This window comes from Nesoenas mayeri, assembly GCF_963082525.1.
Source record: "Nesoenas mayeri genome assembly, chromosome: W".
Classification (NCBI taxonomy): domain Eukaryota; kingdom Metazoa; phylum Chordata; class Aves; order Columbiformes; family Columbidae; genus Nesoenas; species Nesoenas mayeri.
This window is the reverse complement of record NC_137553.1, coordinates 20,462,715-20,481,663: the sequence shown is the minus strand read 5'-3', so window position 1 is coordinate 20,481,663 and position 18,949 is coordinate 20,462,715.

Genomic DNA, 18,949 nt, shown 5'->3' with positions numbered 1-18,949 from the left:
AGACCAAGCAGTCCAAGGAACTGGAGTCAGATAATTTGTCAAACGAACTGTTGGAAGCTGAGAATGCTAAAGTCGTAAATCTGAAATCCTGAGACAGTCAACAGATCTTGCATATCAAGCTATGAGAGAGGTGTGTGAAACCAACAAAGCAGCCAAATCATTTGCAACTATTAATCAGGGTCCCAATGAGAATTACATGCAATTTATTGACCATCTTCAAGACGCCATCAGTAAGCAGGTCGAAAACTTAGAAGCTAAGGAAGCACTAGTGTTGAGATTAGCAGTAGAGAATGCTAATGTTTGCTATCAACATGTTATTTGCGAGTTTTACAGTACACATTATGTGCTCCTGTGTATTGCCTCTCTGAAAATCAAGCAGCTTGTCAGGAATGTGAGTTAATTGTTTTACTAGTTGTTTTTAAGTGTGCTGTAAAACCTTCTCCCACTTTTCCCATTCTCGCTGCAAGCAGCCCTGTGCCTCCTTCCCCCTCCTTCCCCTCTCCCCCCTCCCCCTTCTTCCCACCACCCCCCCCCCCCCCCCGCCCTTCTCAAGGTTTTTACTTGCAAGATGGGGTCAGGAATAATTGTTTTCAGTTGTGTTCCTAAAAAATCAGTATTGGGAGGTGTTTTAAAACTTAGGAAAGCACTCGGAATTATAAGGAAGGAAGATCTTGTAAAATATTGTAATTAATGGTGGCTGTGGTATAACTTAAATGATTGGGAAAAGTGTCCGGAAAATAGAATCTTGTTGCAATTAATGTTGTTTTTGAGGCCAGAAGAGCAGGACAAAATAAATCCCTACAAGAGATCATTACATCATTTCAGACAGTTTTACAGGCGGGGTGCTTTGAACTTCAACAAGCTGAGAGAGAGTTAACTGATAACACACAGGTCACAGAAAACTTGTTAAAGTCTGCAAGATGCTTTCCTTATTAACCTGTTTTCTTTGTGGGTATCTGTTTAAGTATGTTGCAATTTTGGTAGGTCTGTGCTATATGGTACGATAGGTTCACAGTCTGTTAAATCATGAGAATCCATTGACTCAAAATGTGCATTTTGTAATAATTCAGAAGATCATGAGTAATTTGGTTCTTTGCTGTGTGAATGTAGTAGTGGGATTTTGCGTATAGTGGCTGTTGTTTTTCTCTCTAACATGCTAGCTTTATTCCAGCATTCAGACTTGCGCAACTCTGTGACAGGCTGTCTCTCATGTCAGTGCACTAAATTTGGCTTTCTTGTATGCACATCTTGTAAAGAATCCTGGTTTCGGACTAACAGATGTAGCGCACCAGATGAGACACAAAAAAAAAAAAAGGCCTTGCCCAGCCCGGCTCGCTGCTGCGGCGGGGGGGCGAGTATCGATCTGGGGGTCCAGCGCACACTGACCTATTTTGTCAGGGAGACCCAGAGGTACCTCCACCTGGCTGAGCAGTAAGCGGCCCAAAGGTGCAATGCAAAAATTGAGATATTGTCTTAAAGTAGTGTGACTGTGATCCATCTGCATATTTGAACTGGGTATTTGGTTTTCCTATCTGAGCTCAGTATTTTAGTCTGCATATTCATATTTGGTACCAAAAGAATCTTGTTTGGGGAGATAATTACAAAATGGGAACCGGTTCCACTGCTAAAATTCCACCTTGCTCCCCCTTAGGATGCATCCTTACACATTAGAGTAATTGCTTATATTCTTAGAAAAGCATTTAAATTGTTAAAATGCTATGATAGATGTGCATTTAGAAGAGGTTGTATTTAAAAGTTGCTAGAATATTAACTGATTTAGATTTAGGAAAATAGAATAATGGATTTATGTTTATTATACTGGTTTATAGTGCCTTTTGACATCTCTAAATTGTAAAAGGTAAATGGAGCTAAGCAATGTAACTATTGCTGAGCTACTTGAAACTGCATATAAAGTGTATTATGGCTGGAATGAAATGGGAAAACAAAAGACCAAAACATCCCAGGCCTGTGTGCAGCTCATTATAACTGAGATAAGCCAACTGCGTGACCTTGGTTATATCTGAACTGCAGTAAGAAGAGAAAAAAAAAAACAAAAACAAAAACCAAAAAAAAAGGAAAAACCTGGCTGCCTGCTTTTAAAGCAGTGAAAGGGGGAGTTCTCTCTCCCCCCACTGCAACGCTGTAATACTGAATGGAGCAGTCCATTTGCAATTTCACGTCAAAATTTCTAAAATTCCAGTTGAAATTCTTAAAATTAATGTTCAAATTTTTAAAGTTTCCTTCAAAATTTTTAAAATCCCCATCACAATTTTTCAAATTCCCTTCAAAATTTTTCAATTCCTGTCCAAATTTTTCAAATTCCTGTCAAAATTTTTAAAATCCTGTTGAAACTTTTTAAATTCTCACTAAAATTTTTCAATTCCCTTCAAAAATGTTAAATTTCCTGTCAAAATTTCTAAAATTCCAGTTGAGATTCTTAAAATTAATGTTGAAATTTTTCGAATTCCTGTAAATATTTTTCAAATCCTGTTGAAACTTTTAAAATTCTCACTCAAATTTTCCAAATCCCCGTCAAAATTTTTACAATTTCACGTCAACATTTCTAAAATTCCAGTTGAAATTCTTGAAATGGATTTTCAAATTTCTAAAGTTCCCATCAAAATTTTTAAAATCCCTGTTGAAATTTTGTCAATTTTTGTTGAAATGTTTAAAATTCCCATTCAAATTTTTCTATTCCTGTCCAAATTGTTCAAATTTCCTTTGAAATGTTTCAAATTCCCGTCAAAGTTTTTCCAACTTCTTGTCAAAATTTCTGAAATTCCAGTTGAAATTCTTAAAATTAATGTTGAAATTTTTAATGTTCCCATCAAAATTTTTAAAATCCCCGCCAAAATTCTTCAAAATACTGTCAAAATTTTTACAATTTCCGGTCAAAATTCAGAAAACTGAAGAGGGATTGACGTGTGCTCGACTGAGACGAATTCCCTGCGCTGACATTTTTCAGTTACACGAGAAGAAAGCAGAGCAGTAGATCGACCGGAGAAATGTTTCCAAAGACGACATTTAGCGAATGAACAGCAGTGTGCGCGGCTCTCAGGAGTGTGCCTGAAAAGCACCAAAACCAGCAGAGCCTGTGCTCAAAAGCTGGTGGCTATGTGACTGCATTGATGCACGTTCCCGTGTCTGCGAGTGTATAGACGGCTGTTTCATGTTCACACAAAGGCACATGCTCGTGTTTTTCTTCTGTGCGTGCACACGCGATTCCATTGTCTCTTCAGAACAGACGTACCTCTCTGCATGCCGAACTACGTGGTAAACCGCCTCTGCCGATATTTTGGTAAACAATCGAGTGTGCGTGTTCCGACAGCGGCATCTCCGCAGACGACTCCACAGACCCAGCTCTGAAAGCCCCGCACCTCAGGACTGAATGTATAAAGAAGCAATTTCACCGGTGTGCGCAATCGCATATTCTGACGGACGTCTTTAATGCCACAGCAGCACGAACGTATTTGCGTTCAAGCATACAGAAGAAACAATGTGTGAACCGAGGATCTGTTGGTATTTTCTCTATCCGGCATGCTTCGTGGTAGCTGACTTGCCGATCGCAGCTTAGCGATTTCTATACGCGACTCGGTATAGGGAGAGAAAGAGATAACATCGGAAAACTCGCGTTTTCAGCGCTGGAACCTAGTTGCTACGCCTTCTAAAATTCTCACTAAAAATTTTCAATTCCCGTCAAAAATTTTCAAATTCCCATTGAAATTTTTAAATTCTCATAAAAAATGTTTAAATCCATTTTAAAATCCTGTTGAAATTTTCAAATTCCTATTGAAAATTTTCTAATTCCCATCAAAATTTTTAGAATTTCAAATTCCCATCAAAATTTCTAAAATTCCAGTTGAGAGTCTTAAAATTTATGTTGAAATTTTTCAAATTCCTATCAAAATTTTTGAAATCCTGGTGAAACTTTTAAAATTCTCACTCAAATTTTCCAAAGCCCCATCAAACTTTTTACAATTTCACGTCAAAATTTCTAAAATTCCAGTTGAGAGTCTTAAAATTAGTGTTGACATTTTTAAAGATCTCTTCAAAATTATTAAAATCCCCGTTGAAATGTTGTTAATTCCTGTTGAAATGTTTAAAATTCCCATTTAAATTTTTCAATTCCTGTCCAAATTGTTCAAATTCCCTTTGAAATGGTTCAAATTCCCGTCAAAATTTTTACAATTTCACGTCAAAATTTCTAAAAGTCCAGTTGAAATTCTTAAAACTAATGTTTAAATTTTTCAAATTCCTCTCAAAATTTTTAAAATCCGTGTTGAAATTCTTCAAATCCCTGTCAATTTTTTACAATTTCACATCAATATTCCTAAAATTCGGTAAAGGGAGAGAAAGAGATAGCATCGGAAAACTTGAGTTTTCAGCACTGGAACCTAGTTGCTACTCCTTCTGTTTGTCTCCGCGAGCATACGATTCCTCATGGAAAACCAAGCAGAAACCTTTGCACAAGCTCCCAGGTATGTGCACCCACCACCTCGTGCACGCACACGCAGCTAGAGAAAAGCACCTACACACAGATGCTTAAAGCAAACGCCTGGCCAGGGACATGCACACATCCACAAACGCGCCCAATCTCATCTATTGACAGAAAGACATACATGAAACGTACTGATATGCTTGAGGATAAACTCGTCCATTGATGGTGGTGTCCTGCATCACGGATATGGGGCTGCACGAGAATATTCTTTTGGAGGGTACCTGCAGATGTGTCCCTGTTCTTGATCGACCGCGTGCATGAAAGCGTTTGTGTCTACAAACGATTTTCTGTCCACATGCGTATCCGTTGATGCCAGCTCCACTCATGCTTAAGCTGGTGTGAGTGCAGAGCTGCCCTATTTGTTGGCAAGGTTCCACGCGTTGCACGGCGTAACCGATCGCAGCTTAGCGGTTTCTATACGCGACTCGTTATAGGGAGAGAAAGAGATAGCATCTGAAAACTAGAATGGTGTGAGATCACAACCGTGCATGTATGTTCAGCTTGATTTGTGACTGCAAATATGGAATGAGCGTGTGTGAAACCTCTTTATACAAGAGCTGCAGCAGGTGCACAAGTGTGAGTATCCCATTGGACGGCGTGTGTCTCACAATCACCATTGGACAGCGTGTGTGTGTCACAAATGCCACTAGACAGCACGTGTGTCTCAAATCCCTTTGGACTGTGTGTGTGTCTAAAACGCAATGGGACAGCGTGTGTGTCTCAAACCCAATTGGACAGTGTGTGTGTCACAAACCACATTGGACAGCGTGTGTTTCACAAACCCCATTGGACAGTGAGTGTGTCATAAACCCCATTGGATACCGTGTGTATCTCAAACCCCATTGGACAGTGTGTGTGTCTCAAACCCCACTCGACAGCGTTTGTGTCTCAAACCTCATGGACAGTGTGTGTGCCAAAAATTCCATTGGACAGGTGTGGACGGGTCTTGATAGATAAAGATCTGCTGCTGAATTAGTCAGGCTCAAAGGTATCTCAAGGCCACTTTGAGAACAGAGTCTGCTGTGAGAAAGAGGGGCGTTCCTCAATCACCGGGCTCCTGGCGTGGCATGAATCATCGGACGTATCATCAGTGAGACTCCAGAGCACGGACAGCCCATGATACTCATTTAACGAATCCATGCTTGGAGCGTGGACGCGTGATTAGAATATAGTTACGTATATAAGGAGACTTGTTTCTGTAATAAATGGCTTAGCGTGATTCACATTGAATCGACTTGTTTTGCTTTATCCTTATCTCGCTCTACATCTGGTGACCCCGACGTGATACTCCGAACGGCGTATCACGGAAGATGGGGAAAAGCCTAGAGCGGCCCAGCCGGAGGCGGATCAGCTGGACTGAGAACCGAGCGGAGGCGTACGGACGTTCCGCATTTTGTTGAATAAGTCACCGTAAATGGTGAGCGGCTGGGAGCGGGAGGAGGGAAGAGTGAAGTTATGGGGCAAAATAAATCCTTAGAGGAAGAAGCTGTAGTTAAACTCCTCCTGCCTATTCTCTCTATGAGAGGACTTAAATAAGAAGAAAGTAACATATGTGGACTATTAATTCGGTATAGAATTAATGGCTACCCAGGAGAAAACGAGAAGGCTTTTAAACGTTAACTTTGGGACGATAAAGGGCAGAAATTATGGAATAGGGTCAGCAATGGAGATGATAAAGAAACTAAATCACTAGTGACTAAATGGAAGCTTAAAATTTCCACCTTAAAAGACTTTAAGGCTGAGCAGGCTACTATTGCCAGAAATATTCCAGCGTTGCAGCCTGATAACAAACCTAAAAATGACTGTGAAGTTTACCCGGATCGTGTCTTTTGACTCCCTCCCCACTCCATCTCCTGTTGTGCCGGCGGCACTGGTGCAGCGGTCTGGGGCGGGGGGAGGAAAGTTACCGAGTGGATGGCCTCCCATACCATCACACGACCCTAAGGAGACCAAGTAGTCCAAGGAACTGGAGTCAGATAATTTGTCAAAAGAACTGTGTGAAATGTAACAGCTATAGATCATTTAGGACAGAACAATGGGGATTTGTCGAGGGGGACAGGTGTCCCACAACTCCTGGAAGAGACACTAATCGACACACTGCAACTACAGACGCGATAAGTTTCTGAAATCCTGAGGCAGTCAACAGATCTTGCATATCAAGCTATGAGAGAGGTGCCAAATCATTTGCAACTATTAATCAGGGTCCCAATGAGAATTACATGCAATTTATTGATCATCTTCAAGACGCCATCAGTAAGCAGGCCGAAAACTTAGAAGCTAAGAAAGCACTAGTGTTGAGATCAGCAGTAGAGAATGCTAGTGTTTGCTATCAGTGTGTTATTTGCAAGTTTTCCAGTACATATTATGTGCTCCTGTGTATTGCCTCTCTGAAAATCAAGCAGCTTGTCAGGAATGTGAGTTAATTGTTTTACTAGTTGTTTTTAAGTGTGCTGTAAAACCTTCTCCCACTTTCCCATTCTCGCTGCAAGCAGCCCTGTGCCTTCCTCCCCTCCTCCCCCCCTGCTTCTCAAGGTTTTTACTTGCAAGATGGGGTCAGGAATAATTGTTTTCAGTTGTGTTCCTAAAAAATCAGTATTGGGAGGTGTTTTAAAACTTAGGAAAGCACTCGGAATTATAAGGAAGGAAGATCTTGTAAAATATTGTAATTAATGGTGGCTGCGGTATAACTTAAATGATTGGGAAAAGTGTCCGGACAATAGAATCTTGTTGCAATTAATGTTGTTTTTAGGGCGAGAAGATCAGGACAAAATAAATCCCTACAAGAGATCATTAAATCATTTCAGACAGTTTTACAGGCGGGGTGCTTTGAACTTCAACAAGCTGAGAGAGAGTTAACTGATAACACACAGGTCACAGAAAACTTGTTAAAGTCTGCAAGATGCTTTCCTTATTAACCTGTTTTCTTTGTGGGTATCTGTTTAAGTATGTTGCAATTTTGGTAGGTCTGTGCTATATGGTACGATAAGTTCACAGTCTGTTAAATCATGAGAATCCGTTGACTCAAAATGTGCATTTTGTGATAATGCAGAAGAACATGAGTAATTTAGTTCTTTACTGTGTGAATGTGATCGTAAAATTTTGCGTGTAGTAGCTGTTATTTTTTTTTTCTCTAACATGCTTTATTCCAGCATTCAGACTTGCGCAGCTCTGTGACAGGCTGTGTCTCATCTCGGTGTGCTGGATTTGATTTTTCTGTATGCACATCATGTAAAGAATCCTGGTTTTGGAATAGCAGCTGTAGCACACCAGATGAGACACTAAAAACAAAAGAAAACAAAAAAAAAAGGCCTTGCCCAGTCCAGCTCGGTGCCGATCTGGGGGTCCAGCCGCACTGACCCATTTTGTCAGGGAGACCCAGCGGCACTGCTACCTGGCCGAGCAGTAAGTGGTTCAAAGGTGCAATGCAAAAATTGAGATATTGTCTTATATTGGTGTAACTGTGATCCATCTGCATATTTAAACTTGGTATATGGTTTTCATATCTGAGCTCAGTATTTTAGTTTGCATATTCATATTTGGTACCAAAAGAATCATGTTTGGGGAGATAATTACAAAATGGGAACCGGTTCCACTGCTAAAATTCCACCTTGCTCCCCCTTAGGATGCATCCTTACACATTAGAGTAATTGCTTATATTCTTAGAAAAGCATTTAAATTGTTAAAATGCTATGATAGATGTGCATTTAGAAGAGGTTGTATTTAAAAGTTGCTAGAATATTAACTGATTTATATTTAGGAATATAGAATAATGGATTTATGTTTATTATACTGGTTTATAGTGCCTTTTGACATCTCTAAATTGTAAAAGGTAAATGGAGCTAAGCAATGTAACTATTGCTGAGCTACTTGAAACTGCATATAAAGTGTATTATGGCTGGAATGAAATGGGAAAACAAAAGACCAAAACATCCCAGGCCTGTGTGCAGCTCATTATAACTGAGATAAGCCAGCTGCGTGACCTTGGTTATATCTGAACTGCAGTAAGAAGAGAAAAAAAAAAAAAAAAACAACAAAAAAAAAAAAGGAAAAACCTGGCTGCCTGCTTTTAAAGCAGTCAAAGGGGGGGTTCTCTCTTCTCCCCACTGCAGCGCTGTAATACTGAATGGAGCAGTCCGAGGGTGAAGTTTAAAGACATCCTTAGCAGACCCATAGTTCTAATGAAACTGGAAAATTAAACCAAAAATTTGTTGATAGACTTACTCTATGGTAATTAGTTGTTAGTGACTTCTTAGTAAATTCACCATGCTAGTTTTTGAGGTCATGGGAGAGAACGAAAGAAAGGCCATTTTTTGAGACCAATGGAATGTCAAATTTGGAACAAAGTTTTAATACATGAATTCTTATATTTGCCAGAAAGTCCTATACCTCTCTTAGGTTGGGATTTGTTAAGTAAATTGTAAGCTCAAATAACGTTTTCTGAGAATTCTGTTTAGTTGCATGGCCTACAAGAAGCTGCTGGGATGGTGCAGATCTGCTTGCTGCAAGTGAGAAATCCCCAAGGAAATTTCAAATGCTGTATTTCCACTACTATTAACAGCCAATGTTTCGATAAAGCAAATACTACACTGATAGATCTGAAACAGGACTTCGATCCAGTAAGGGAAAACAATATCCAATAAATATAACAGCCAAAATGGAGTTAGAAACTTTGAGGAATGAATTTATGACAACCTTACAGGCTGGCTGCATTTGATTGGACTTGCAGATTTGTCTATTTATGGCTACAACATCGAAACAACCTGTGGCTATTGTGGGACAGTATGATGAGATTGCTAGCAAACTGATATACCGACTGTTATATACCAATTGTCACTCTGATCAAGAAAATGCAGGGAAAGAATTTAAGTCTTAATAGGCCATGATCCTTTTGTCATATATGTACCATTTGTGAAATTTAATTCTGATTTTTTTTTTTAATTTGTAATCTATGTCTTTATAAATTGCACTAGCTGGTTTTCTTAACAGCACAGCTTTTGACACACCTAAATGTAAATTGCTGCAGAACCTGTAAGCCTTTAACATCAGGTCATAGGCCATACTTGTATTTGGTCTGATCCTACATACTTGCAAAGTTTTTGTTGATGGTTCTGGGAAGTCTCATAAAGCTGTAGTGGTTTGGTGTGGAGATAACAATTGGCGTCATTCTGTAAAAATTTTTGAAGGTTAACCCAATTAGCAGAACTTGGCACAGCTTTAAATTACTTAGAGCTTTTTAAGGAGGAACCTCTAAATTTGATTTGTGATTTTGAGTACGTAGTCAAGGTCCAACACACGTATCTGGTTCTGAAGTTTTTTTTGTTTGTTTGTAAAAGGTGTGGGGGGGAAGTAGGGGAAGCACCACAAAACCAATTGTCAAAAGCATTGTATGTGATGAAATACTTTGCAAGTATGACCCAAAACCATGCTAAATCAGAAAGAACCTACATTAGTTATGGTCAAATCACTAGTCAATTAAAAAGGCCACATCAATTATTAACCTGGGGAAAAGGTTATGTTTGTGTCATTACAGGCCAAGGATTGAAGTGGATTCAACAAAGATTCAACGGATGCAGATGGACAGGAGGGAGATAAGTTGTGAGGACTCTCTCAGATGTAAACCATGGATCCTAATTCAGTGTTACAGATGCTTGCAGACCTGGTGGTCTAGAAGCCTATTAGCAAGCAGGTGGTGTACCTTCTGTGGAGAATGGCAATTTGAACAATCAGCAGGAGATCCAAAAGGGTGATATTATGATTAGATAGTCAATGCATAGATAAGGTAAAATTATGAGATATCTCTATCATAGTAATCTAAGTTCAGCAACTGATAAAGTTTTAGAAGGGATATTAAGGTTAAGCTATTGATCTTTTAAATAAGTTAACTTCTAAGATATTAATTCACAGTATCACAGTATCACAGTATGTTTGGGATTGGAAGGGACCTCAAAAGATCATCTAGTCCAATCCCCCTGCTGGAGCAGGAACGCCTAGGTGAGGTTGCACAGGAACATGTCCAGATGGGTCTTGAATGTCTCCAGAGAAGGAGACTCCACAACCCCCCTGGGCAGCCTGTTCCAGTGCTCTGTCACCCTTACTGAGAAGAAGTTTTTTTCTCAAATTTAAGTGGAACCTCTTGTGTTCCAGCTTGATCCCATTGCCCCTTGTCCTATCATTGTTTGCCAACGAGAAGAGCCTGGCTCCATCCTCATGACACTCACCCTTTATATATTTATAAACATTAATAAGGTCACCCCTCAGTCTCCTCTTCTCCAAACTAAAGAGACCCAGCTCCCTCAGCCTTTCCTCATAAGGGAGGTGCTCCACTCCCTTAATCATCTTGGTTGCCCTACGCTGGACCCTCTCCAGCAGTTCCCTGTCCTTCTTGAACTGAGGGGCCCAGAACTGGACACAATATTCCAGATGGGGTCTCACTAGGGCAGAGTAGAGGGGAAGGAGGACCTCTCTCCATCTACTAACCACCCCCCTTCTAATACATCCCAGGATGCCATTGGCCTTCCTGGCCACAAGGGCACAGTGCTGGCTCATGGTCATCCTGTTGTCCACCAGGACCCCCAGGTCCCTTTCCCCTACACTGCTCTCTAATATGTAATTTCCCAACCTATACTGGAACCTGGGGTTGTTCCTGCCCAGATGCAGGACTCTACACTTTTCCTTGTTAAATTTCATTAGGTTATTCCCCGCCCAACTCTCCAGCCTGTCTAGGTCTCGCTGGACGGCAGCACAGCCTTCTGGCGTGTCAGCCACTCCTCCCAGCTTAGTGTCATGAGCAAACTTGCTGATAGTACACTCTATTCCCTCGTCTAAGTCGTTAATGAATATATTGAATAATACTGGCCCCAGTACTGACCCCTGAGGTACTCCACTAGATACTGGTCTCCAACTAGACTCCGCACCATTGACTACCACTCTCTGGCTTCTCTCCTTAAGCCAGTTTGTAACCCACCTCACTACTCTATTGTCTAGACCACACCTCTGCAACTTAGCAACTAGGATGCTGTGGGAGACTGTGTCAAAGGCTTTACTGAAGTCAAGGTAGACCACATCCACGGCTCTGCCATCATCCATCCACCTTGTAACATTCTCATAAAAGGCTATGAGGTTGGTCAAGCATGACTTACCCTTGGTAAAGCCATGCTGACTGCCCCTAATAACCTTCTTATCCTTGATATGCCTTGAGATAGCACCAAGGATAAGTTGTTCCATTACTTTCCCAGGGACAGAGGTGAGGCTGACCGGTCTATAGTTACCCGGGTCCTCCTTCTTGCCCTTTTTGAAGATTGGAGTGACATTTGCTTTCCTCCAATCCTCGGGCACCTCTCCCGTTTCCCAAGATTATTAGTATATTATTAGTATATTAGTATATGCTGATGATATTAAGTATGTTACCCTATAAACTGCGCAGTTATAAATCTTTTAGGAATTTAAGAGAATATATTGTATTAACTTGTCTGGTTATTTTGAAACTATTAAAATAGTGTGTTAATAAGGTTGTCATAGTAGAATTAAGGTTTTAAGAATAGGCAGGTAGTTGTTTGATCTTATTAAGTAAGGTTTAACTGCATTATATGTAATTGTAATTATGCTGTTAATCACGTGTTCTATGTTGCAGTATATTTCAAAAATGCTGCACTGTGCGGTTTAAGTTACGTATATAAGGAGACTTGTTTCTGTAATAAATGGCTTACCGTGATTCACATTGAATCGACTTGTTTTGCTTAGTCCTTATCTCGGTCTACAGACAGGGCGTGTCTCACAAACCCCATCAGACAGCGTGTGTGTCACTAAGCCCTCTAGACAGTGTGTGTGTCACAAACACCATAGGAGAGTGTGTGTTCCACAAACCCCATTGGAGAGTGTGTGCTTCAAAAACCCCATTGGACAGCCTTTGTGTGTCACAAACCCCATTGGACAGTGTGTATGTCCCAAAACCCATTGCACAGCGTATGTCTCAAACCCCATGGGACAGTGTGTTTCACAAACCCCATTGGACAACGTGTGTGTGTCAAACCCCATTGGACAGTATGTGTGTCTCAAACCCCATTGGAGGGCATGTGTGTCACAAACCCCATGTGACAGTGTGTGTGTTCAAAACCCCATTGGATAGCGTGAGTGCCTCAAACCTGATTGGACAGAGTGTGTGTCACAAACCCCACTGGACAGAGTGTGTTTCACAAACCCCATTAGAGAGTGTGTGTGTGTCTCAAACCATATTAGACAGTGTGTCACAAACCCCATTGGACAGCGTGTGCGTCTCAAACCCCATTGGACAGGGTGTGTGTCAAAAACACCGTTGGACAGCGTGTGTGTCTCAAACCCCATTGGAGGGCGTGTGCGTCACAAACTCCATGTGACAGTGTGTGTGTTCAAAATAACATTGGATAGCGTGTGTGTCTCAAACCCGATTTGACGGTGTGTGTGTCACAAATTCCATTGGACAGAGTGTGCGTCACAAACCCCACTGGACAGAGTGTGTGTCACAAACCCCATTGGACAGAGGGTGTGTCACAAAGCCCTCTGGACAGTGTGTCTTTCACAACACCCATTGGACAGCGTGTGTGTGTCACAAATCCTATTGGAGGACGTCGGTGTCACAAACCCCACTGTTCAGTGTGTGTATCACAAACCCCATTGGATACCGTGTGCGTCACAAACCTCATTGGACAGTGTGTGTGTCAAAAACCCCATAGGATACCTTGTGTATCTCAACCCCCATTGGACAGCGTGTGTGTCACAAAACCCTTTAAACAGAGTGCGTGTCACAAAACCCATTAAACAGCGTGTGTGTCACAAAGCCCTCAGGACAGTGTGTGTGTCACAAACCCCGTTGGACAGCGTGTGTTTCTAAATCACCATTGGACAGTGTGTGTGTCACAAATCCCATTTGAGAGCGTGTGTGTCTGAAACCCCATTGGACAGCATGTCTGTCTAAAACCCCATTGGTTAGTGTGTGTATCTCAAACCGTACTGGACCGCGTGTGTGTCACAAAATCCATTGGACAGTGTGTGTGTCACACACTCCATTGGACAGAGTGTGTGTAACAAACCCCATTGGACAGCGTGTGCGTCTCAAGCCCCATTGGACAGTGTGTGTGTCACAAACCCCATTTGAGAGCGTGTGTGTCTCAAACCCCATTGGACAGCATGTCTGTCTAAAACCTCATTGGTTAGTGTGTGTATCTCAAACCGTACTGGACCGCGTGTGTGTTACAAAATCCATTGCACAGTGTGTGTGTCACACACCCCATTGGACAGAGTGTGTGTAACAAACCCCATTGGACAGCGTGTGCGTCTCAAGCCCCATTGGACAGTGTGTGTGTCTCAAACCCCACTGGACAATGTGTGTATCACAAACCCCATTGGACAGAACGTGTTTCACAAAACCCATTGGACAGTGTGTGTGTCACAAACCCCGTTGGATAGTGTATGTGTCTCAAACCCCATTGGACAGAGTGTGTGTCACAAACCCCATTGGACAGTGTGTGCGCCACAATCACCATTGGACAGCATGTGTTTATTACAAACCCCATTGAACAGCGTGTGTTTCACAAAACCTATTAAACAGCATGTGCCTAAAACTCCATTGGACATTGTGTGCTTCAAAAACCCCATTGGACAGTGTGTGGGTGTCACGAACCCCATTGGAAAGCGTGTGTGTGTCACAAACGCCATTGGACAGTGTGTGTGTCTCAAACCCCATTGAACAGTGTGTGTGTCACAAGCCTCTTTGGAAAGCTTGTCTGTGTCACAAAAGCATTTGGACAGCATGTTTGTCTGAAATCCGTTTGGACAGTGTGTGTGTCACAAACCCCATTGGATACCGTGTGTGTCACAAACCTCATTGGACAGTGTGTGTGTCAAAAACCCCATAGGATACCTTGTGTATCTCAACCCCCATTGGACAGCGTGTGTGTCACAAAACCCATTAAACGGAGTGCGTGTCACAAAACCCATTAAACAGCGTGTGTGTCACAAAGCCCTCAGGACAGTGTGTGTGTCACAAACCCCGTTGGACAGCGTGTGTTTCTAAATCGCCATTGGACAGTGTGTGTGTCACAAATCCTATTTGAGAGCGTGTGTGTCTGAAACCCCATTGGACAGCATGTCTGTCTAAAACCCCATTGGTTAGTGTGTGTATCTCAAACCGTACTGGACCGCGTGCGTGTCACAAAATCCATTGGACAGTGTGTGTGTCACACACCCCATTGGACAGAGTGTGTGTAACAAACCCCATTGGACAGCGTGTGCGTCTCAAGCCCCATTGGACAGTGTGTGTGTCACAAACCCCATTTGAGAGCGTGTGTGTCTCAAACCCCATTGGACAGCATGTTTGTCTAAAACCCCATTGGTTAGTGTGTGTATCTCAAACCGTACTGGACCGCGTGTGTGTCACAAAATCCATTGGACAGTGTGTGTGTCACACACCCCATTGGACAGAGTGTGTGTAACAAACCCCATTGGACAGCGTGTGCGTCTCAAGCCCCATTGGACAGTGTGTGTGTCTCGAACCCCACTGGACAATGTGTGTATCACAAACCCCATTGGACAGAACGTGTTTCACAAAACCCATTGGACAGTGTGTGTGTCACAAACCCCGTTGGATAGTGTATGTGTCTCAAACCCCATTGGACAGAGTGTGTGTCACAAACCCCATTGGACAGTGTGTGCGCCACAATCACCATTGGACAGCATGTGTTTATTACAAACCCCATTGAACAGCGTGTGTTTCACAAAACCTATTAAACAGCATGTGTCTAAAACTCCATTGGACATTGTGTGCTTCAAAAACCCCATTGGACAGTGTGTGGGTGTCACGAACCCCATTGGAAAGCGTGTGTGTGTCACAAACGCCATTGGACAGTGTGTGTGTCTCAAACCCCATTGAACAGTGTGTGTGTCACAAGTCTCTTTGGAAAGCTTGTCTGTGTCACAAAAGCATTTGGACAGCATGTTTGTCTGAAACCCCTTTGGACAGTGTGTGTGTCACAAATCCCATTGGACAACGTGTGTCTGTCAAACCCCATTGGACAGCGTGTGTGTCTAAAACCCTGTTGGACAGTGTGTGTTTCACAAACCCCATTTGATAGCATGTATATCTCAAACCCCATTGAACAATGTGTGTGTCACAAACCCCGTTGGAGAGTGTGTGTTTCACAAACACCATTGGATAGCGTGTGTGTCTCAAATCCATTTGGACTGTGTGTGAGTCTCAAACCCCATTGGACAGCATGTCTGTCTCAAACCCCATGGGACAGTGTGTGTGTCTTAAACCCGATTAGACAGCTTGTGTGTCACAAAGCCAATTGGACAGAGTGTGTGTCTCAAACCCCATTGGAAGGGGTGTGTGTCACAAAACCCATGTGACAGTGTGTGTGTTCCAAACCCCATTGGATAGCGTGTGTCTCAAATCAGATTGAACAGTGTTTGTGTCACAAATTCCATTGGACAGAGTGTGTGTCACAATGCCCACTGTGTGTGTTTCACAAACCCCATTAGACAGTGTATGTGTGTGTCTCAAACCGTATTAGACAGTGTGTGTGTTAGAAACCGCACTGGACAGCATGTGTTTCACAACTCCATTGGGCAGCGTGTGTGTCTAAAACTCCACTGGACACTGTGTGTGTCACAAACACCACTGGACAGCATTTGTGTGTCACAAACCCCATTGGACAATGTGTGTGTCACAAATTCCATTGGACAGAGTATGTGTCACAACCCCATTGGACAGCGCGTGTGTCACAAAACCTGTTGGACAGAGTGTGTCTCACAAACCCCAGCAGAGAGCGTGTGTGTCACAAACCCTATGGGAAAGCTTGTGTGTCTCAAACCCCATAGCACAGCGTGTGTGTCTCAAATCCCTTTGGACTGTGTGTGTGTCTCAAAGTCAATGAGACAGCGTGTGTGTCTCAAACCTTGTTGGACACTGTGTGTGTAACAAACACCACTGGACAGCATTTGTGTGTCACAAATCCCTTTGGACAGTGTGTGTGTCACAAACCCCATTGGACAGCGTTTGTCACAAAACCCACTGGACAGTGTGTGTAACAAACTCTATTGGACAGCGTGTGTTTCACAAACAACATTGAACAGTGTGTTTGTCGCAAACCCCACTTGACAGCGTGTGTGTCTCAAACCCCATGGACAGTGTGTGTGTCAAAAATTCCATTGGACAGAGTGTGTCTCACAAACCCGAACGGACAGCGGGTGTGTCAAAAATTCCATTGGACAGAGTGTGTCTCACAAACCCCATCGGACAGCGTATGTGTCACAAACCCTATTGCAAATCGTGTGTGTCACAAACCCCATTGGACAGCGTGTGTGTCACAAACTTTATTGGACAGCGTGTGTGTCACAAACTTTATTGGACAGCGTCTGTGACAAAAAACCCGTTGGACAGTGTGTTTGTCTCAAACCCCACTGGACAGAGCGTGTGTCTCAAACCCCATGAGACAGTGTGTGTATCTTAAACCCCATTAAACACTGTGTGTTTCACAAACCCCATTGGATCATGTGTGTGTCAAAAATTCCATTGGACAGAGTGTGTCTCACAAACCCCAGTAGACAGCGCGTTGTCACAAACCCTATTGGAAAGGTTGTGTGTTACAAACCCCATTGGACAATGTGTGGTTCACAAACACCAGTGGACAGCGTGTGTGTGTCACAAACCCCATTGGACAGCGTTTGTGTGTCACAAAACCATTTGGACTGTGTGTGTGTCTCAAACTCCATGGGACAGCGTGTGTGTCAAACCCAGTTGGACACTTTGTGTGTAACAAACACCACTGGAAAGCTTGTGCGTGTCAGAAACGTCACTGGACAGTGTGTGTGTCTCAAACCCCTTTGGACAGTGTGTCTGTCACAAACCCCATTGGACAGCATGTATGTGTCACAAACCCCATTGGACAGCGTGTGTGTCTCAAACCCCTTTGGACTGTGTGTGTGTCTCAATCCCCAGTAGACAGCGTGTGTGTCTCAAACCCAGTTGGACACTGTGTGTGTAACAAATACCACTGGAAAGTGTGTGTGTGTCACAAACCCCACTGGACAGTGTGTGTGTCACAGTTTCTATTGGACAGAGTGTGTGTCAAAAACCCCACTGGATAGTGTGTGTGTCTCAAACCCCATGGACAGTGTGTGTGTCACAAACACCAGTGGACAGCGTGTATGTTTCACAAACCCCATTGGACAGCATGTGTGTCTCAAATCCCTTTGGACTGTGTGTGTGTCTCAAACTCAATTGGACAGCGTGTGTGTCTAAAACCCAGTTGGACACTGTGTGTGTAACAAACACCACTGGAAAGCGTATGCGTGTCACAAACACCACTGGACAGCGTGTGTGTCTCAAACCCCTTTAAACAGTGTGTGTGTCACAAACCCCACTGGACAGCGTGTGTGTGTCACAAACCCCACTCGACAGCGTGTGTGTCTCAAACCCCATGGACAGTGTGTGTCTAAAAAATTCCATTGGACAGAGTGTGTCTCACAAACCCCAGCAGATAGCATGTGTGTCACAAATCCTATTGAAAAGCTTGTGTATCACAAACCCCATCGGACAGTGTGTGTGTCTAAAACCCCGTTGGACAGCGTGTGTGTCTCAAACCCCATGGACAATTTGTGTGTCACAAACACCAGTGGAAAGCATGTGTGTGTCACAAACCCCATTGGAGAGTGTGTGTCTCAAATCCCTTTCGACTGTGTGTGTGTCTCAAAGTCAATGGGACAGCGTTTGTGTCTCAAACCCCATGAGACAGTGTGCGTGTCTTAAACCCCATTAAACAATGTGTGTTTCAAAAACCCCATTGGACAATGTGTGTGTAAAAAATTCCATTGGACAGAGTGTGTCTCACAAATCCCAGTAGACAGCGCGTTGTCACAAACCCTATTGGAAAGGTTGTGTGTTACAAACCCCATTGGACAGTGTGTGGTTCACAAACACCAGTGGACAGCGTGTGTGTGTCACAAACCCCATTGGACAGTGTGTGTGTCTTAAACCCCATTGGAGAGCGTGTGTTTCACAAACCCCACTGGACAGCGTGTGTGTCACAAAACCCATTGAACAGTGTGTGTGTCATAAACCCATTGGGTTCCATATGTATCTCAAATCTCTTTGGACAGCGTGTATGTCTAAAACCCCATTGGACAATGTGTGTTTCGCAAACCCCATTGGACAGTGTGTGTGTGTCTCAAACTATATTAGACAGTGTGAGTGTTACAAACCCCATGTGACAGCGTGTCTGTCACAACCTCATTGGACAGCGTATGTGTCTAAAACTCCATTGGACACTGTGTGTGCCACTAACACCACTGGAAAGTGTCTGTGTGTGACAAACGCCATTGGACAGCGTGTGTGTCTCAAATCCCATTGGACAGCGTGTGCGTCTCAAACCCTATTGGACAGTGTGTGCATCTCAAATCCCATTGGACAGTGTGTGT